At 38.6% G+C, this 9,254-nt stretch overlaps 1 non-coding gene across 1 annotated transcript; it reads left to right on the top strand.

Moving 5' to 3' along the window:
• The first annotated feature begins 6,374 nt into the window (after positions 1-6,374).
• On the top strand, positions 6,375-6,446 carry TRNAA-GGC (transfer RNA alanine (anticodon GGC)). The gene has a single exon. It is a non-coding gene; the product is annotated as a tRNA-Ala (tRNA).
• The last annotated feature ends 2,808 nt before the right edge of the window (positions 6,447-9,254 follow it).

The raw sequence follows: 9,254 nt of genomic DNA, 5'->3' as shown, positions 1-9,254 counted from the left end.
TCCCATGCTTGTAAACCATCATTTACGACTGTAGCACGACATCGATGTTGTCGGTCAGGCATGCCTTTCTGCATGGCCGCCCATACGTGCTCTATCGGGTTGAGATCAGGCGATTTTGCAGGATATGGCAACACTGTTATACGTGGATGGCGAGCATACCACGCCTTTACAACCCTGGATGTGTGAAGTGGGCTGTTATCTTGGACGAGGTAAAATGGCTCCGGCTCTGGAAACAGCATAGCCCCCACTGAAGGTAACAGGACCTCCTCCAGTATCTCAACGTATCTAGGTCCGGTCAAGTGGCCAGGCCCTACATCCACCAACTCACCGACACCAGCACCATGGATGGATCCAACCAAATAGTCCTGCACTGACGCGCGCGCCCACTCCTCCTGTTACCCACCACATGTTGTGTCTCGTATCTGGTTATATAGAATGTATAAAATTACATAAGACACACGTGTGTCTTAATCATATTAGTGCAACTGTTGCTGCAATATAGATTAAGATAATAACTAAGTAAATTAAAAAATATTAACTAACTTAATATATAATAATTATTTATCATGATATCACATCGTAAATGGAGATTATTGCTATAGTATTTACATATGCCGTATAGTGTGATCATAATCACTGTTATTCACTTAAAAGATAATGAGTGTGCATAACTCAAATGTAATACTGCAGCACAACAGGACGTGTCAAGCAGCAAACCACTGTGGTGGCCGTGGCACCCTGGTTTCAAAGCACTTCCGGAACGTTGTTCATGTTGGCCTCACCATAAATTGTCATTATAAAATGGAAAATATGTTATATAGCATAACCTCTGTGTGTGTGTGTGAGAGAGAGAGACAGACAGACAGAGAAAGAGCTAACCTGGTGTTAGGATGCCGCCAAACATGTTTGTTTGCAGGGGGACCATCGCTGCAGAAGGTTTTTTCATCACAAAAGATGACGTTCTCCCAAAACTGATGTGGCTTGTCCGCATACTCCAACGCATACTCCACCCTGCTCTCCATGTTTGCCTCACTTAACACAGGTTTTGTTGCTGGTATGCGACCACGTAGCCCCTCAGAGTGAGTGTCTGTTTCGGACAGTTTGAGGTGTGCACTGCAGACCAAGAGTATCCCGAATGTTGCTAGCGTCGGGCGTGAAGGTGGCAGCAGTAATGACAGCTGCTATGGCCTAGGGAAAGGATGACATATTGCAAATATAACATGTGATGTGGTTGTTTACATAACATCAAGTGGTCCAGTATACCTATATATGCAACATCATTACCTGGGGTTGTGCAACGTGGGCGCCCACGCCGATGCCTGTTGTCTGTGTTGCTCAACTCTGCCTGTCGGCGAATCCATCGTGCTACGGTTGACCGGTGAATACCAAGACGTCTCCCAATTTCAGAGTCGCTGTAGCCCTCATTATGAAGCTGTAGCATAGCTTCACGTGTCGCTTGTGAGGTCTCCATGGTAAAATTAGATATACCACAAAAACAACCTTTCGACATTGGCTCGCAGTGAACTATACCCGCGCTGTTTCATTGTTTCAAAAATATATCGCATGTCTCATTACATTTCCTGCATGGACACGAAATGGCGGTGTAAGATAACCTTTATGGACTGCCACGAACCCAGATGTGCTATAGAATAATACAATATCAATAGTAAAACATATTCTTCCCAAATTACACCTATACAATATGAAGCTATTGTGTTTACCTGGCATCACATTGAGGTATGCTGCAGCTACCACATGCCCCCGGGGGTTACCGCATATAGCTGTGTGTGTCTCACAGATATATTACACACACCAATTCAAAAGTAGGGGTTCATACTGCCTTGTATGATGTAATTTTATTGTTAATGATATAATGCCGCTCTTGTGGCACGTAACTTACATGGGTCTAGCATAGGACTGTGGAAACCTGTGGCTTCCAGGCACGTATACCAACCCTACCGGCATGGTACAACAGGTAGGTCAGTGGTCATTACACACGTCTTCAGACCCCCTCTGCGCGATAGTTTTTTTGTTGTGTGTACAGCGACGACAAGTAGGACAGACAAACCTGAGAAATGGTTGTTAGTGATGGTGTGAACAGTAATATTATTATTACCACACATCACCAGTACACCTTTGATGGCGCTCCTACACCTTCGTATTATTATTACCACACATCACCAGCACACCTTTGATGGCGCTCCTACACCTTCGTATTATTATTACCACACATCACCAGTACACCTTTGATGGCGCTCCTACACCTTCGTATTATTATTACCACACATCACCAGCACACCTTTGATGGCGCTCCTACACCTTCGTATTATTATTACCACACATCACCAGTACACCTTTGATGGCGCTCCTACACCTTCGTATCATTATTACCACACATCACCAGCACACCTTTGATGGCGCTCCTACACCTTCGTATTATTATTACCACACATCACCAGCACACCTTTGATGGCGCTCCTACACCTTCGTATTATTATTACCACACATCACCAGCACACCTTTGATGGCGCTCCTACACCTTCGTATTATTATTACCACACATCACCAGCACACCTTTGATGGCGCTCCTACACCTTCGTATTATTATTACCACACATCACCAGCACACCTTTGATGGCGCTCCTACACCTTCGTGGCTGCTGCACGCTACACAGGAGCAGGGGATGATGGCACATATCTATGAAGCGAAAAGGTTTTCGATGAGACTGTGCTATTTCTTCCCTTCCCTGGTCGATGATACAGCCTTTCCCCAAGGTTACTTGTCATTCCTGGTGTAACGACTTATGGGTTGAGTCCGGTAACACCTTTTGAATAATAGTATGGAACAGAGTGGAGTGACCAAGATGAACAGCGTGTTCTGCACCTCAACTGATTAATTATATGATAAGAATTAAGAGAATTACACACCATAAATGTCACTTGCAAGGATCAAGCCAGAGATGAAGCATAGATAACTAGAAGGGTTAAGGAAACAAAAATTGTAAAATACCTTTACCCAGGATCAGTAGCACCTGTGGCAATGGACACACCTTCGTAATGCTTGATCACTTACAACTGATCAACTTTAATACGAAAGTCTTAGGTATTGTCCCTCAGGAAAACTTTTAATAAATATTTATAAAACACATATATATGTTAGATATACACTATCTCTAGAATATATCTTTACCTGGGACGTGTAACACTTGTGTGGATAGACACAACTTTGTAATGCATGATCCATTACACGAAATGAACTTCACTTACGAAGAGTTATACAACGCGTCGTTGGAGAACATTAATCAAATACCTATACAGAATTTTTATGTAAGATAAAAGACATTTCTTGATAGTAAACATAAGAAATGATGACGAAAGAATAGGGATGTAGAGGTAAATATTTTATTGAAAAATTAAATTCTCTTGCCTTAAACTAGCTCCTTGCAATGGATTTTCTTTTCAATACCCACTGTAAGATATATTCTGTGGTTAATCACTATAAATGTTTATGTTTAACAGGTTTTCTATTTCTGATAGTATTTCACTGATTCAGGTTTAAGAACCTCTGTTCTGAACAACCATTATAATGCAACACAATACATATTTATCATAAATAAATCATTTATCACAATAACCATTATGTTTGTACCAGACTCTTTAAGTCCTCAATCACGTTTGTTAATATATAAGGAATTTTTCCACCACATTTCAATACATAACATATATCTACACGTGTGGAAATATATGTATATGTTTTTATACATTTTTCTTTGTCTTTTATAATCAAGGTGTAAGATATCCTTCTGAAGAAAATACTAGATAATATTATAGGTTATGTGTGTGTGTGTGTGTGTGTGTGTGTGTGTGTATGTGTGTGTGTGTGTGTGTGTGTGTGTGTGAGCGCACATAGGAGTGAAAACATATTTTACACTTACAAGGTTAAGAGACGGGGCAACACGAGTGTACAAATCCTTCCTCAAAAGACTCACGTGATAATGATTAAAGTAGTCCACACACACACACACACACACACACACACACACACACACACACACACACACACAGAGCGGCGCCAGGCTGGAGGCGGGGCATCGTGACGTCACAGGCAAGTCCCTCCCCCCGCCAGATCCAAACATGTGTTGTGTCTGGTGATGGCGGTTCAAGATTTCCCACATTAATATTGATCTTTACATTATCATCCACTCCCAAAGTCACCTGGCATTCTTGTGTTTCAACAACAGACGTGATATATGCAACACCAGGCAAACATTGTACCATTATCTGATAGGTTAATTGGTGCACAATCAAGAACCAGTGAATTTCATCGCCGCCATAAGTAAGTAAGGAAGGTGACTTTAATGATGATAAATACGACCTGGTATGGCTGTGTCTACACACTACCGCCATCTGGTCAACATTGTACATACCAACATTTAAACTCTGACATTTAACCACAAGGTTTAAAGTCGCTCATGAAAACGCGAACTTAAAATCTATCCATTTAAATCTACCATTCATCAATAAACATTTAAACACCGTCATTTTAACGTAAACCTTCCAGCTGCGTTATTTTACCAGAGTCCTTTAAGATACGTCATATAAACACAAAACTTAAATGTACGTTAAGCTTGTGCAAACCATCATTGAAACTCAAACTTTTGAATTAGAATTGTATTGAAATTGCGAACTTTTAACTCTGTCAAACTACAGCTATTGTACCAAATGATTCACTTAATTGACAAATTTTAATGTCAGTTAATTTAACGATATCCTTTGTGGCTCATCTCTGAAACACAAACCTTTAAACTTTGTCTCTAGAACTGAACACAACCATTAAGTTTCATAACTGGAATGGAAATTTGAATAATCTATCAAAATTCGTCATATAACGCGAACTTTTAAATCCTTCCATTCAGTTGGGCCGTTACTTGCCTGGCTGCCATTCATAACATGTCCTTTTATATTGTATGTTGACTACGCTCTCATTCATTCGTCATTTGGATCGTCTCACTGATATTCCATTCATAAACTTCATTCCTAAAGCTTATTTTTGACCGCCATGTTGCTTCCTCAAGGTTTATAATTCTTTGTGTATTTAATAATAGAAGATTCAATGATATTTCTCGTTGTACTGGAATTAGAGTTAATAATGCCATCTCAGTTATTAACTCTAACTCAAGTACCACGAGAAATATCATTGAATCTTCTATTTCTGAATACACAAAGAATTATAATATTAATATTAGTGATGGTCTATACAAATTGGATAACTTTAATGTTGATAAAATTTGTAAACAATTCACCTTCTTGTCCACATAATAAGTTTATGATACGCTTGTTGTCTGTCTTGGACAATCACATGTTTACCATATGGCGTCCTAGCTACGTCTCTTCGTTGTATATCAACTGACTGTTATATTTATCTCTTGTATCTCCCCTGATGATGTGAGTTTTACACGAAAGTGCACTTGGGAACTTATCGTGTTTATTTTCCCCGTGAACTCATAAGAATATACTTGATCACGTGCAAAATTGTGATCCTTTTCAACATATATATATATATATATATATATATATATATATATATATATATATATATATATATATATATATATATATATATATTTATCCTTCAGTATGTTTACTTTCGATACTGAGGAACAGAAGAAGGAGCCAAACAAGTAAATTTCGTCAAAGACATCTCTCTTTTCTTAACGCTGCCTCGCAAAGATTTTCATTAATTCAAATTGAAGAAACAGACGTATTTTCTATTGTCTGGTTAGCTCAGTGGTAGAGCGTGTGTCTTACACACTCAAGGTCGTGGGTTCGAGACCCACACCAGACATAATTTTTGTCTTTATCTTCTTTCATTTTGTCCGCATCACATGTGTGCAACATTCAGTATGTTCGTTCAACGTTGTAGTGAAGATCTTCACAATAAATTGTGGTTTTCGACCTTATCTGAAAGGGTCAGGTCCACCAAGACGTCCTTGAAATCTTCCAGAAGCTTCTGGCGATCCTCCTCCAACTGCTGGGCACATCAGAGTTAACATGGGCCGGACATCGGTTGTGGAACGACTTAATCTGCTTCCGGTAGTTAGCAGGGATGATAATGAGGGTTCTGACCTCATACCAGGTCAGCTTAGTTCCAGTCTATTGCATAGTTCCAGTCTATTGCTTAGTTCCAGTCTATTGCAACGAAATAAAAAATTAAAACTCATTTCTTCGTGGAAAATTGAGAGGAAAACACGACAGCAACATGGAGATATACCCTGTGGTTATTTTGCCGGCTAGTCGGCAACGGTCGGTCAAACACTATTTTGCCGTGGTAATCTCAGTGCTTCATATAATACTATGTCACAAAATATGTTCTTGGGGGCGTAGCTCAGTGGTAGAGCGCTCGCTTGGCATGCGAGAGGACCCGGGTTCAAACCCCGGCGCCTCCATTCTTTATCTGGGAAATTCATTGTTTTCAGTCTTGTATATGTATATATATATATATATATATATATATATATATATATTTTGCTTTGTCGCTGTCCGATCAGAGAAGTTAAGCAACGTTGGGTCTGGTTAGTACTTGGATGGGTGACCGTCTGGGAACACCAGATGCTGTTATCCCTGGGGATAGGGAAGAAAGTATACTTGCCACGTATTGCCTGCGTGGCGTACAAGGCGACTAAAAGGGTAGGGAGCAGAAGGCCGGAAATCCTTTACTCTCATTTTCAATTTTCCAAAAGACGGAACAGAGAAGATATTGTAAAGATGTGACTAATATAAGATATAAGAATGAATGGAAGATACGGATGTAGCTGAAACAAGGAGTAATGAAGATTAAGGTGCAATGAAAATTATTCTGTAGTGAAGATGAATATATATGTTGAGATTTTGTATTGAACATCAAGAAATAATGATAATGATGAGAGTGTAGTGACGATGAGGGTTTAGTTGGGGAGTGGCGACAATTGCCTTTACAATGATGATAAGGAGGTAACACAATGAGGAACACAAACTTTCCAAAGCTACGTTCAAGTCAGACTTTGAACTAAGTTCGGTAAACAGAAGGATGATGTTAAGATGAAAGTGTAGTGAGGAAGAGCATAGTGATGATAAGGATATTGAGAAGATAGGTTGTAGTGAAGATACGAAGGTAATGAAGATACGAATGTAGTAGAGATAAGGGTTACTGAAGAGTAAAGTTCATTCAAAATGATTATGTAGTGAAGATAAGAACTACTTTTAGTGAACATCAGGGAGTACAATGATGATGGTATGGTAGAAATAACGGTGTAGTGAAGAAGAGGGTATAGTGAAGATATAATTAAGTGAAAATAAGCTAGTAGTGAAGATACACGTTAGGGAATATGAGGTTGTAGTGAACTTAACCTTATTGACCTGATCCCCCAAATCCTCCAAACTACGTTCAAGGGCGGATCCAAAGCCAACCGAAAAGGTTATTTCTCTGTGTATTGTTAGTGGTGGTGGTGGTGTGTAGGTGTGTGTAATCATCTATTTGCACTGTATTAGGAGGGAGTTTTACACTCGTGGGGCCCCGTGTAAGTACGTTGTTTGTGTGAGCGGAAAAATCTAAAGCCTTCCTTGAAACCAGCTTAGTCAAGATAAGGTCATATGAAGATGAGGTTGTAGTGAAGATTATAATAAGCCTTGCATAGTGAAGATAAAGGGATTAAGGAGAGGAGATGTAGTAAAGAAGATTACAGTGAACACAAAAGGTTTCAAGCTAAGTGCAGGGTCGGCCTACGGGCTTGAACTTACATTTTAGGTCAACGGCATCACCAGTACACCCTGGCCAGCATTAAAGTTTATCCGTACACACACACACACACACACACACACATAAGTACATGTATATATATATATATATATATATATATATATATATATATATATATATATATATATATATATATATATATATATATATATATATATATATATATATATATATATATATATGTAAATATATCCCTGGGGATAGGGGATGAAGAATACTTCCCACGTATACCCTGCGTGTCGTAGAAGGCGACTAAAAGGGGAGGGAGCGGGAGGCTGGAAATCCTCCCCTCTCGTTTTTTTTTTTTCTTTTTTTTAATTTTCCAAAAGAAGGAACAGAGGGGGGCCAGGTCAGGATATTCCACAAAGGCCCAGTCCTCTGTTCTTAACGCTACCTCGCTAATGCGGGAAATGGCGGATAGTTTAAAAGAAAAAAGAAAAATATATATATATATATATATATATATATATATATATATATATATATATATATATATATATATATATATATATATATACATATACATATATATATATATACACTGTACCAGAAGCGTTAACTAAAGCTCATTTGGTGAAATCGTGTTTCCTCACATTATATGTTATCCCAGATGTTCAAAATTCTTCTCTTTGGTCTTTCATTTTCTATGTTTTCCACTTGACTTTCCTCAGTCGAAGTGATTTACCGTTCATGTTTTAGATTAAACTATATTTGTCAATTGACCAATTCCCTCTCCCATCTCATCATGACGCTTCTTATTGTTCTTTGATTTGAATCTTCAGTTTTCACCTCTCCTTCAACATGATAACCTCTGAGTCTGTGAGTGTGTAATGACCTATTTTTACTGTGTGAGGAGAGAGTTCTACACTCGCCAGGCCAAATCTCTAGAACATTCTGTACTATTATACAACTTGTAAGATTTATGTATGGTGTCTGCCTTAACCATGACCTCATTCTTCTTATTCCATTCATCAACCACTCTTATATAAACTTTAAAATTACTTCTCTGAATATATTTGAACAATATTGTCCTAATTTCATGGTATGTTCTCTAGGTTTGTGTGTGTGTGTGTGTGTGTGTGTGTGTGTGTGTGTGTCGGTGTGTGTGTGTGTGTGTGTGTGTGTTCTCAGAAAGTAACTATTATTGAACAATGATTTCCCAAAAGCCATTTACCTCATATCCTTTTATTTCGATGCTTGAAAATGGCCAAATTTTCGTCAAAGTGTTTTTTGTCTTATTAGTATTTATAATGATTTATTGATTCAAAAAGTATTGGTATTTCGAAACTATTTAGATCCTTCAATATCTCTAGCCATCTTCACTACACTCTCAACACCACTAGCCATCTTGACTATTTCTTCGACACCTCTAGATTTCATCAAATAATGATCGCAACAAAACTAAATGAATCCGTCTATATATCCGGATTTGTATGGGATTTAATCTGGATAGATCTGG

The sequence above is a fragment of the Panulirus ornatus genome, chromosome 8, assembly GCF_036320965.1.
Source record: "Panulirus ornatus isolate Po-2019 chromosome 8, ASM3632096v1, whole genome shotgun sequence".
NCBI lineage: Eukaryota > Metazoa > Arthropoda > Malacostraca > Decapoda > Palinuridae > Panulirus > Panulirus ornatus.
The sequence above is the reverse complement of the archived record's forward strand: the minus strand, read 5'-3'. Positions and strand labels throughout refer to the sequence as shown.